Source organism: Podarcis melisellensis (genome assembly GCF_964234715.1).
Source record: "Podarcis melisellensis genome assembly, chromosome: 12".
NCBI lineage: Eukaryota > Metazoa > Chordata > Lepidosauria > Squamata > Lacertidae > Podarcis > Podarcis melisellensis.
The window spans coordinates 19,504,528-19,516,736 of NC_138544.1; the positions used below are offsets into that span (position 1 = coordinate 19,504,528).

The 12,209-nt window shown below is 43.2% G+C and overlaps 1 protein-coding gene across 7 annotated transcripts in view; it reads right to left on the reverse strand.

Annotated features, from left to right (window-relative positions):
* The window catches only part of RARB (retinoic acid receptor beta), a 353,150-nt gene that overhangs the window by 47,743 nt on the left and 293,198 nt on the right, over positions 1-12,209 (reverse strand). The gene's annotated exons all lie outside the window — the stretch shown is intronic.

Here is a 12,209-nt window from a genome sequence, read left to right on the forward strand (position 1 = left end):
TGCAAGAGCTTAGTAGAGGAACAAAAAAAATCGCCCCCTCCATCAGGAAAATAGCTTGTGGCACAACCCAGGACCTCTGCATTAGTGCTAAACTAAAAGTACATTGCATGAATTTCCATTTTGTTGATGCCTCCAGGTGACCAGCCATTGATTCACATGGTGGCAGCATCACCTAGGTTATTTCAATGCCACCTGGCTGAATGTATGAACCAGGGCAAATCTTGTTTGTTTGCTTGCAGACATTTGGATACCAGCAACATAAAGAGGAAGGAAAAAAAACACATCATGGTGGTGAACAGAAGAAAACAAACAATAAATTCACACTCATAAATAAGTACAAAATACATAAGTACAAAGTACAAAACCCAAAACAAATCACTCCTGAAAGAAAGCTGGGATGAACTGGTGAGTTTTAACCGGGTGCTGAAATGCTAATACTTTAAGTGCCTGCCTTATGTTCATTGGGAGCAAATCCCAAAGGGAAGGTGCCAATACACTCATGTCTGAGTGGACATAAAATGAAGCCTCGAAGTGTACAACTCTATTAAGAGAATCTCTCCTGAGGATCGAAGGGACCAGGCAGAGGTATACAGGGAAAGACATTCCCAGAGATAATCTGGTTGCAAGGCTTTATATGTCAATCGCAGAACATTAACGTTGTAACACCCTAGTTGGTTTATTTTATTGTTTTAAGAAATAGAAGATCCAGTTCTGAATTCAGCAATAAACTTTGTAAACAATGGATTCTCTTGACTGGCAAATGAAGCAAGTCAGTTAACTGCAATAGGATGCCTGCCTGTATTTAAATTATGGAGCCACACTGTAGCCTTTTACTTTTCATAACGCCACGTATTTTTAAAACCAGAAAGGGGAACTATTTGATCACAGCAAAGATGAAGAGGCAGCTGACAGTTAGTTCAACCGAAGTGCAATGGCTATGGACTAAGGAATGAAAGCCATGTGACAGGTCTGAACCCACAGCAAAAATTTCAGAGTGAAATACCTGTTGTGCAAAGCAGTGGAGGCAGGGAGAAGAGATCACATTGGGGGGGGGACATAAACAAGACAACATCATCTCAGTGCTGGCACCTTCCTAATTTTAGGGATTAGTTTGGCCATTTAAGGATCCCAAAATGATTGTTTTCAGGGCTTCACAACTAAGCAAGATTCAACCCATGCACAATAAAACTATAGCAAAGTATCAAATAAAATTAAATGTGACTTCTCAGGTCTTTCTTAATTCTGAAAGGTTATTGTTATGTACTGAGTTGAATAGGATACAATTTGCAGCAGCCTGATTGGTCCTAGAACAACAGGATTCAGAACGCAGCAGTCTGATTGGTCCACAGAAGCCACCCAATCCAGCTCCAGGTGGAAGTGAATCCGCAACCTGATTGGCCTACAGGAGAATCCCGGAATTAGCCAATCACGTGGGGCCCATTGTGTAAATAATGTATATAAAGCATACATTCTGGGGGTACTTCCATTCCTTCTCACCACTATGAGCTGAATAAAGAGCATGAAATCCACTCTCGACTCCGAGTATATTTCAGTTATCTGATAAAATAATTTCTTCTTGCTCATCTGTGTCTGAACTGAGGATTTAGTCCTTCTGAACAAATACCATGGCTTGAATTCCACGAACCATTTGAGGTTTTCGCCTCCTCCTTCCCACTGAAGCCCTATAAAAGATGCTGCTGAGAGCTGGAGGACCCTCCAGAAAGGTATGCAGTACAAATATGGGGGCTGCAGCTGTGGGTGGGGGTAGATAATTAATGGTAATCGGAGACACCCAACTTGCATGAATGGAAGAGCTTCCAGCCTGTGCAAAGGGGATATTTGGAACTAAGTCCGTGCTGTTGCTGATATTATAGGGAAGTCAGGCAAGAAAACATTTAAAAAAGAAATGAGCCACCCTATCCACAGAACACGGGGAACAAAACCCACTATATAATCATTACAAGAAGGGATACTCGACCCATTTGACTTGCATTTATAGGTCACCTGTTCAACAGTTGTCCTCTTAGGCTACGAGACCCAGGCAACCCTTTTAATTTAATTTAATTACAATTGCTCAATTATAATTGCTCAAGAAGGAAAATGAGAAGGCCCCTCTCACTTACAGGAAGAGGTTGGATAGGCGAGTACTGATGTCTTCCTGTTCCCCGTGGTTGCAAATTCATGAACAACAGAGGGAGACATGCATTTGTCCCTTTGCTTTAAATCAACAAAATTACTTCCATGCAAATATTCCAGTGTATGGAACTGGCAACTGTAGAAAAGGTGAACCACAATATAAAGGTTTCCAAAGACTTAGAAGATCCAAAGCATTTTTATACTGTGTGGTGGGACTTTATCATTTTTATGAATACAACAAACCTCTAGCGCCTTCTGGAGACAACAGTGTGGGAAACATAGAATTTTTAAATGTTTCCACTAATGGGCGGCTCCTCACAGCTTCTGATTTTGTTGAAAAGAAATTTGCTTTTGTTTGTATTTATATCTTATGTACTGAAAATAAAAAAGATTGCCTTTTATAAGATAAATTGTAAGAAACAAAATCAAACTTATAGTTTAGCACAAAAGAATAAAGGTCGCATCCCATGGCGAGGGCTGGCTCATGCTATGAGGCAAGCTCAGGCAACCGCCTCAGGAGGCAGGATCCATGGGGGCAGGAGATCCCGAAGTAGATCTTTATTCCTCCCTTGTTCTTGATGTAGTTCTTCACTCACCCCTTCTTTCCTGATGAGGTGCGGGGCCGCCATTTTGTGACTTGCCATCAGGTGCCAAATGTCTTGGGCCGGCCCTGCCCTTGGTGGGCCTTAGAGGGCAGAAAGCAGGGAGGCCAATAGTAGATGGAGCCACAGCCAATAGGTTAACCTAAGGCCAGTCCTCCTCAGAGCAAATCCATTGAAATTAATGGATGTAAGCCAGGTTCAGTCACTTTCAATGGGTAGGACTAGTATTTGACACAACTCAATGTCAGGCAGAGCTAATTTGCTCCCATCCTCTTCCCTTTAAGTGCAACACCGAGATGGAGGAAGCTGACAGGCAGAACTGCCTCCTGGACAGGATGTGAGTAAGGCAAGTGACTTAGTCCTGTCCATTAATTTCAGTGGGTCTCCTGAGAGTATGGGGGACGCAGGTGGCGCTGTGGGTTAAACCACAGAGCCTAGGACTTGCCGATCAGAAGGTCAGCGGTTCGAATCCCTGCGATGGCGTGAGCTCCCGTTGTTCAGTCCCAGTTCCTGCCAACCTAGCAGTTCTAAAGCACGTCAAAGTGCAAATAGATAAATAGGTACCGTTCCGGCGGGAAGGTAAACGGCGTTTCCGTGCGCTGCTCTGGTTCACCAGAAGCGGCTTAGTCATGCTGGCCACATGACCCGGAAGCTGTACGCCGGCTCCCTCGGCCAATAAAGCGAGATGAGCGCCACAACCCGAGTCAGCCACGACTGGACATAATGGCCAGGGGTCCCTTTACCTTACTGAGAGTATGATTAATATTGAATAGAACCCTTTGGATCTCTCACCCACCTCTCCTCTATATTGAGTGAGATACAGTCTAGGTATCTCACTTGACTGTTGGCAGTGAATATGCCATGCTTATCACAACATTAACACCAGGAAGGATTTTCTGACAGAGGTATTAGACAGTAGAACAAACTCCCTCTGGAGGTGGTGGAATCTCCTTCCTTCGAGGTTTTTAAGAAGAGGTCGGATGAACACCTCTCATGAATGCTGCAAGTTTAGATTCCTAAATTGCAGGGGGGTTGGACTAGATGACCCTCGGGTTCCCTTCCAACTCTACGATGCTATGAGCTGAAGTTGTCAGCCGGCAAGCAGGAAGGAAAAGTACACAAACAAGGGAAAGGTGCCAGGAGAAAGGAACGGAATGGTGGGGAAACACCATACAACTAAGCAAAAGTAAAAATGTGCAGAAGAATTTCGCTTGGCCTCTGCTACTCAGTTCCCCTTGTCTTAATTCCAAGCAAGGGAATGCGACAGCCTTTATTTATTTTATTTCTTGAATTTATATCCCACTTCCCCTGCCCCCCAGGAGCTCAAGGAGGCATACATGGTATTCACCCTCCTCATTTAATCCCCACAATAACCCTCTGAAGTGGGTTAGGCTGAGGGACAGTCAATGGCTCTTACCACTATTTTGAAAGCCCAGCGTAGATGAGAGGGTATCTCATTAAAGCATCCCACGACATGGGAAAAGCAATCTCTTTTTAGAAAATGACCTTTGAGGTTTATAATGCATAACAATTGGAAATCTGAATACAAGATAAGCAATTGTATGAATGGGATCGCATTAAGGGTAGCCAAATTCTGTGCGATTGCTATAAAACTTAGGGAACAAGCTGTGCTATCATAATGATTAAGGCCTTAAATGATAATTTTAGGTTATATGTTAGTGACCAAGATTTAATTTATATATTTTTTAACTGTTGCTATATCTATATTGTCCCGGTTATACTTAATTACAAATTCAAATGTATCCCTATCGTGTTTTATGACTTACTTGATATTGTATGTGGGCTGGAACTGGTCTGTGACCAAAATAATAAAATTCAAATTGTATTAATGGTTACTTTTTATTAGATGTTATTGAGATTAGAAGATATTTTTCGTGACTTTGAATTTTTGTGTGTGTAATTTAAGGTGTTTTTTTTTTAAAAAAAGTTGTATTTTAAATAGCTTAAACCTGCCCTGGGACCTTAGGGTGAGGCGGTGGGTATTATTAATGAATTAATTAATTAGGGCAGGACTATTAAAGAGATCATGGCAAACATGTGTTCCCAAGCTTGTATTTCCTGATGTACTGCAATGAAGAAATATTTGCAGGTGAAAAACTGACAGGTGGGAAAAGGGAGTGTTTAACGCTTCCTATGTCTGCTGATTCTCCCCTCAGCTATTTTCCAGGACATTTTTCTGGTTTCAGCTGGGAGCGGATAGGCTAAAAAAGCAAGGAGGGTGGGAACGGACTAAAAAGACACCATCTGTTCAAGAGAATCTGCAAGCAAAGAGAGGTGTTATGGAACTATTCTCCCGCCTGGTAATTCCTCCCAGAAATTGTACCTCCACATACTTGGTGGGGTCCCAGCTCACTCTGCCTTGCAGCATACCACCCCAAATTTCTCCAGACTCACTTTTGCAACCCATGGTGGGGCGACAATATTGGTTTGTATATCTGAAATTCTCTTCCAGGAAAACTGCCCATGCCAAGAGGGAACACATAATTTATTATCTATAATAACAATAATTGTAATGATATAACGCCTTTAAATTAATAGCCATCAGGGTATGAAGTCTCATATGTTAGGTTTTTTTTAAAGGACCCATTTGCCCACATTTTGCTCTATTTATTAGTGTTGAGCACTCTTACGAGGGATAGATTATGCCTGTGAGGCATAAGGAATTTACATGAACAATTCTCATTAGTGTTAATGGGTGCTATAGCACCCGTATAAATCCTCTTTGATAGGAGCGCTGGAGCTGCACACACACACACACACACTGCAAGGCTATTATCCTTGCCATGCAAAATCAAATACACTCAGCAAGCAAAAATGTGTTGTTTTACTATGGCCTGCACAGAAACCTAGAACTGTAAGGGTACCCAGGGTCATCTAGTCCAACCCCCTGCAATGAAGGAATCCTGTCCGCAACTGTCCCTGGGTGGACTCGAACTACCAACCTTCTGGTTAGCAGCCAGATAATACTGTCTCATTGGGCTACCAGGAGGGGGGGGGGTGGAGAGAAGAAAAAGAAAATAGCAGTGGTTCCTTCTAGCATGCCACCCACCAAACATTTCAACGGGAGAGTGCTGGCGCTTTGTATTTAATTTACTGAATGAAGGAGCAGTGCTAGGAGCCAAATTAATTTGGCATTTTGAAATTTTCACTTTGCTGCTTCTTTTATCAGTTTGCAAATGCAATTCCTGATGAATAGAAGCTTGCCTCTTTTTTTTACTGTCAGTTCCCCCCCCAACCCACCCACCCCTTTGCTCAGCACAAAACCAGACTTGACTGAAAAGCTCCTCCCTCTCCCCTGCCTCCCCCCCCCCAAACATCTTCTTATCTTAACGGAAGATGGATAGAGTATCATCCTGGCCATGTCGCATTAGGTGTCCTCATTTACAGATTGCGAGAAGGAAAGAGGAAGAAAAAAAAGACGACTCGTATAAATTATTCAAAATCTATTGTATCAGTGTGTGTTCTCTGAGCATTCACCACTGGCAAAGCAGACAGATTATTTTTCACTTTTAATTGTGTTGATACCTTATCTGCCCCATTGAAAGTGGAGAATGGTATGTGAAACCACATGTACCCGGCGAGCAAATAAAGCCAGTTACTAGGTCTATTATTTAAAGCCAAAGTAACCCATTTAGACAATGTTACTTTAACACAATGCCAAAAAAAAGGAGGCCAACCTTGTTGCTATTTACTTTTGTAATGCTTGTCTATTGCTATGTCAAACATGAAAGAGTTTAGTTCAGGGATAGGTTGCTTAAAGAAGATCTGAACAGATTTAATAACCAGTGTCACAAAGGACTTCAGAATGCCATCTGGGTACAAAGGAAGTCATTGTGTGTATCACTTCCTCTGTGACGCTAAGCCAAATGTCCCTTTGCTCAGAATTCAAGGGCGTTTTAAAGGATTTCAAATCCTATGGAATGCATTACCTTAATAGCAAAGGCTATTAAAACAACTCCGTGCATCTATACCAAATCACACCATTGCTTCTATTTTCTACATGGCAACTCCTATGATTTAAAACCCTCAGTTATCCTCATGCTGTGTTTCAAAAGGAAATATGGCCTGATAGGGGCTTGATTTCTTTTGTTTTTAAATCACAGGAATGTGCTGTCCGGCATGTGGCATGCCTCATCTTATTGACGATGGCAGATAAACAAATTCAAGCTGAGATTTTTGACTTGCAAGTTAGCTGTTGCTATGTGACTTTAGGAGAAAAGTAGGTTGGTGAAAAAGCAAGCGTCTGCAGGTGAGAAGCTCACTCAGCAAGCTTCTGTTGACGGCAAGTATCCACCCTTTAGAGACGCGGGTGGCGCTGTGGGTTAAACCACAGAGCCTAGGACTTGCCGATCAGAAGGTCGGCAGTTCGAATCTCCGTGACGGGGTGAGCTCCCGTTGCTCAGTCCCTGCTCTTGCCAGGGACTTGCCAGCAGTTCAAAAGCACATCAAAGTGCAAGTAGATAAATAGGTACCGCTCCGGAGGGAAGGTAAACGGTGCTCTGGTTCGCCAGAAGCAGCTTAGTCATGCTGGCCACATGACCCGGAAGCTGTATGCCACCTCCCTCGGCCAGTAAAGCGAGATGAGTGCCACAACCCCAGAGTCGGCCACGACTGAACCTAATGGTCACGGGTCCCTTTACCTTTACCTTAACTAAAGCAACAAGTGTCTCTTTACCTTTACCTATCCAACCTTCTAGATAGACTATTGCACTTGCACCACCTTGCCCCCGTGATCAAGGGGGCCCAGGGGCACAAGACGTCAGCACGGCATGTGCGAACACCCCGCCACATGCTTATGTGGGACATGCTGATATGTTGTGTGGACACGCCACAGGGTGAGTGCCCTATGATTTGGAATGGGGGGTGGGCTTGGCCCTCATGGCCCTCCATACTTGGCTCCCGTGGACTACTGACAAATACAGCTTTTCTCCATTTACAAAGAACAGACATGCCTGAATGTCATGTAACATGCCGTATTAGAATATTAGCATAAAATACCCATACAAATCTACACATACGCTCATTTTCCAAGTGCTTATGTGCTTATGTAAGACTCATTTCGATCGACGTGGCCTGCCTGCTCAATGGGACAGTTACACAATCTGAGCCAAAAGGGAGATTAGGAAAAAGCTTTGTCTAAATTCAGACCGGTTAATACTCGCTCAAGGAAATTCTCCATCCATCTCTTTAGACAGATTAGGGTTGCCAGGTCCGGATCTTGAAATGGCCCCTGTATCTTGGAGAGTTGCACAGAAAGCAGAATTCCTCTTGGTGTGGCCTGCCTCTCTCACTGACTTTGGAGGAATTTTGCCTTTAATGTAATGATGCTCCCAGAACAGGCTAGTTGACTCTATGCTTTCAGAGTACACGTGAATGCAGGGAAGGACCCCCGAGACAAACCGCAACTTACCTGCGGAAGGAGTGGAAACTGCAGGGTGTGTTCCGGTGGTATGCTTCCACATCAGACATGCTTTTACAAACCTGACAGTGCTCGCTGAGAATCGCGATGACGGCATTTACTACATAAAAGTTGCTATAGGACCGCAATTTCAAAACAAATCCTAAGGTTAAAACCTTAGGAGAAACCACACTAGAGGCTTAGATCTTCACTGCAGGCCCTTCTCCAAGTTCCCACTCTGAGGGAGACTCAAAGGACGGTGATATGGGACAGGGTCTTTTCAGTTGTGGCTCCATGTCCGTGCAATGCTTAGAGCTTTTGATGACATCTGTTTTGTGCTAGGTAAGCACTGACCTTTCTTTCCAGGCGTTTGATAAGACTGAGATGGTGTTGTGTTGTCACTAAAAAGGTAAAGGGACCCCTGACCATTAGGTCCAGTCGTGGCCGACTCTGGGGTTGCGGCGCTCATCTGGCTTTATTGGCTGAGGGAGCCGGCGTACAGCTTCCGGGTCATGTGGCCAGCATGACTAAGCCGCTTCTGGCGAACCAGAGCAGCGCACGGAAACGCTGTTTACCTTCCCGCCGGAGTGGTACCTATTTATCTACTTGCACTGGTGTGCTTTCGAACTGCTAGGTTGGCAGGAGCAGGGACCGAGCAACGGGAGCTCATCCCGTCGCAGGGATTCGAACCACGACCTTCTGATTGGCAAGTCCTAGGCTCTATGGTTTAACCCACAGCGCCACCCATGTCCCTGTGTTGTCACTAGCAAGCTGCCAAAGCTTTCTGCGGATGTCATGAGGGCTGTTTTGCTTTGCTTCTACGGCATGATGTATTTATAATTGTGTTTTTAAATGTACTGTAAGTTGCTTGGAGACTTTCAGGTAACAAGCAACTAAAAAGTCTAATAAATAACTCCGTAACTAAATAATATCATGGCATACATTTTTGTGGACGACAGTTCTTTTCATTTGATGTACGAAGTGTTATACTGAGTTACAGGAATATAGGCAGATGATTTGAGGGTGGAGGGGTTGTAAGGCCAGAAGAAAATGAAATGCACAAAGTACAATTTTGCTGATTATGTAATTAATAAAATATAGTGGGAGCTCGGAAGTTGAACATAATCTGTTCCGGAAGGACCTTTGACTTCTGAAACGTTCGATTTCTGAGGCACGGCTTCTGATTGGCTCTTGCAATCAGAAGAGCCAATCGGAACCCACTTGTCTGCCGCGTCAGATGTTCGGCTTCCGAAAAGCGTTCAAAAACTGGATCACTTACTTCTGGGTTTTCGATGTTCGGAAGCTAAAATGTTTAGCAACGGAGATGATAGAAAACCGAGGTTTGACTGTAGCAGCAAATCACAAAACAGCTGTTAACAACACAGACACCCAGGCATTGGAAAGCCAGTTAATGCATACAATGTGCTAAAAGTCTCCATTCAATGATACATTTAACTTCTTGATGTACTGTTATGATTCAGAATGTTTGCCCCAGAATGGCCACTCCAAAATCATTTACACAGCCTCGTGGAAGGTTAAAACATTTCTCTTTAGAAACGGTGACTTTTAATGTAATGGTAATCATATTAATATCACCAGATATTAATAATATTAAAAATAATGTGTGCACACACTTGTCTCTTGGCCTTTTAAGAGAGCAGACCATTAAAAAAACCAAACAGGTCAATCGTTAATGATCACTACATCACTAAGCCAGGGAGAAACCACATCTGTAGAACTTCGGCCTGTGTGCAGTTGCTAAAGATACAAAAGCCTGCTTCCTGTTGTGTTTTTCCAGAAAAAAACCCTGTAGTATCTCCATGCACATGGTATTGTATAGCTATGGTTTTAAAATCTTCAGTCATTCCCTTCTTCACTTATTATCTGCGGCACTCAACAAACAGCATAGAACAGGCATGTCCAAGAAGTAGATCATGATCTACCAGTAGATCACTGGGTGTCTGTGGTAGATCACCAGCAGATCACTGGCTCCCCCAAAGAAGCTCATCAACTTTGGATCCCCTAAAAAAAAAAAGCTCAGCAACTTTCCCCATCACCCCTAAAAAATGGGGTTTTCCTTCTCCCTAAAAACGCTCAACAACTTTGACCTGAACCTCCCAAAAAGGGGGTAATCCCTGCCAGTTTTTAACTCTGTGAGTAGATCGCAGTCTCTTGGAGTTGGCCACCGCTGGCATAGAACATTTTGTTATGAACAAATAACTGGGTAGTTTTCCTTCCTCCTTTTTAAAGCACCAAGAAATTCTGCTTTTCTCTCTCTTTTCCAAAGCAGTCTTACGTACTCCAAAGTCAGTCCCAATGAAATCAGTTCCCATCTTTTGACTCTATTTGCTGTGACTTCCCAGGCCTGAGGCCACGCACTGCTAACATATTCTTCAGAAGGCATTTGGAATAACATTCACCCCCTAATTTGGTATGATGCAGGAGAAATGCTCCAACACAGTCGTACTACAAATATGAGTCAATTTTTATTTCTTTTTACAAATGATACAAGAAACAAGCTCCCGTGTCTCTCTTGGCCAGCTGGCAAAAAGACAATTACAAGTGCATTAACCAGCTCTGCAACAGGGAATAAAACCGAATTGTATCATAGACATCGACAAGGTTTGATTGTGAACTGTCAATACTATATTTGTAGCAAACAACTTCCGGAGAAATGCACATTGCCTTTGCCTATAGCATTCCTTCTGACTGTGTTTAATTTAAGCGGTGGTGTTAAGTTCAGTACAGATCAGGAACAGTCACATGGGAAGAATATATGCACTGTGTTTTACCACATTGAGTCTGCACTGAAATTGCACCACATTAAATCTAGTGTGCTGCTGCTGCTGCTGCCTCCTTCTCCTCCTTGCTAGGGAAGGATATATAACACCAAAAGGATAAATTAAGTGACTCAGGAGCTAGCTTTCTCTTAAGTGCAAATTTCTACCTTGTCAACTATTCCATAATAGGCTGATAAGGCAGCTGATGATAATATATAGTGCACAAGAGCCTCTAAAATCAAAACCAGGTAGCAATTCACTTAAAATCCAGAATCGTCTATCCAACAATTAACAGCACTTGAAAAAGAAGCGTATTTGTGGCATCCAAAGGTGAAGCAACGTGTGGTATCTTGGGTGCTGGGTAGATATAGAATCCACAGTTAAGCAACAGGAAGCAGATCTCAGGATCCTACTCTCCTTCCCTGGCCTCACCTCTTTCTTTCTGCAGCACAGATTTAACCTTCGTGTTCCCTGCTGGTGTTTGCCATGGATGGCTAAGCAGCCAGCGATGCTAACCATAGTTAAAGTAGGTAAGCAGAGTTTCTTCCTCTCATCTGAAATGCTGGTTAACCAGATCCTTAATGCCAACATGACGTGTTTCTCACAACACAGTATGTAACCACAAGAATTTTCACTCCAGAGGGGGAGGGAGGAGCACAGGATGCTATGGGCTACTTCAGTTTCAAAAGTGGTATATTTACAGCAGCCCTAAGTACAGTCGTACCTTGGATCCCGAACACCTTGCAAGTCAAACGTTTTGGCTCCCGAACGCCGCAAACCTGGAAATGAGTATTCCAGTTTGCGAACGTTCTTTGGAACACGAACGTCCTATGCAGCTTCCGATTGGCTGCAGGAGGTTCCTGCAGCCAATCAGAAGCTGCACCTTGGTTTCTGAACGTTTTGGAAGTCAAATGGATTTCTGGAACAGATTTCGTTTGATTTCTGAGGTACGACTGTATATACATTTGTAAAGTTAAACCTTAGGGACCATCCAAACTTGCTCATTTCACAAGACTGCTATGCTGGCATGAATGAACTACTCTCTCACGTAATGTAAAATGAAATTCCCCATCTGAATCTGACTAGAAATGGGAGTGTGCTGCCAACCTAGAAATCTTGTCTCACTCCAAAGTATAAAATTCACAACTTTATGGTCAAACGAAGCATATTTCACCCTCCTTAAGCCAATTCCACTTCCACCTCACTTCTAAGTCCACAGTCAGAGTAACAGTAATTTATCATCAATTATAACACCTACACTTTTCTAAGCAC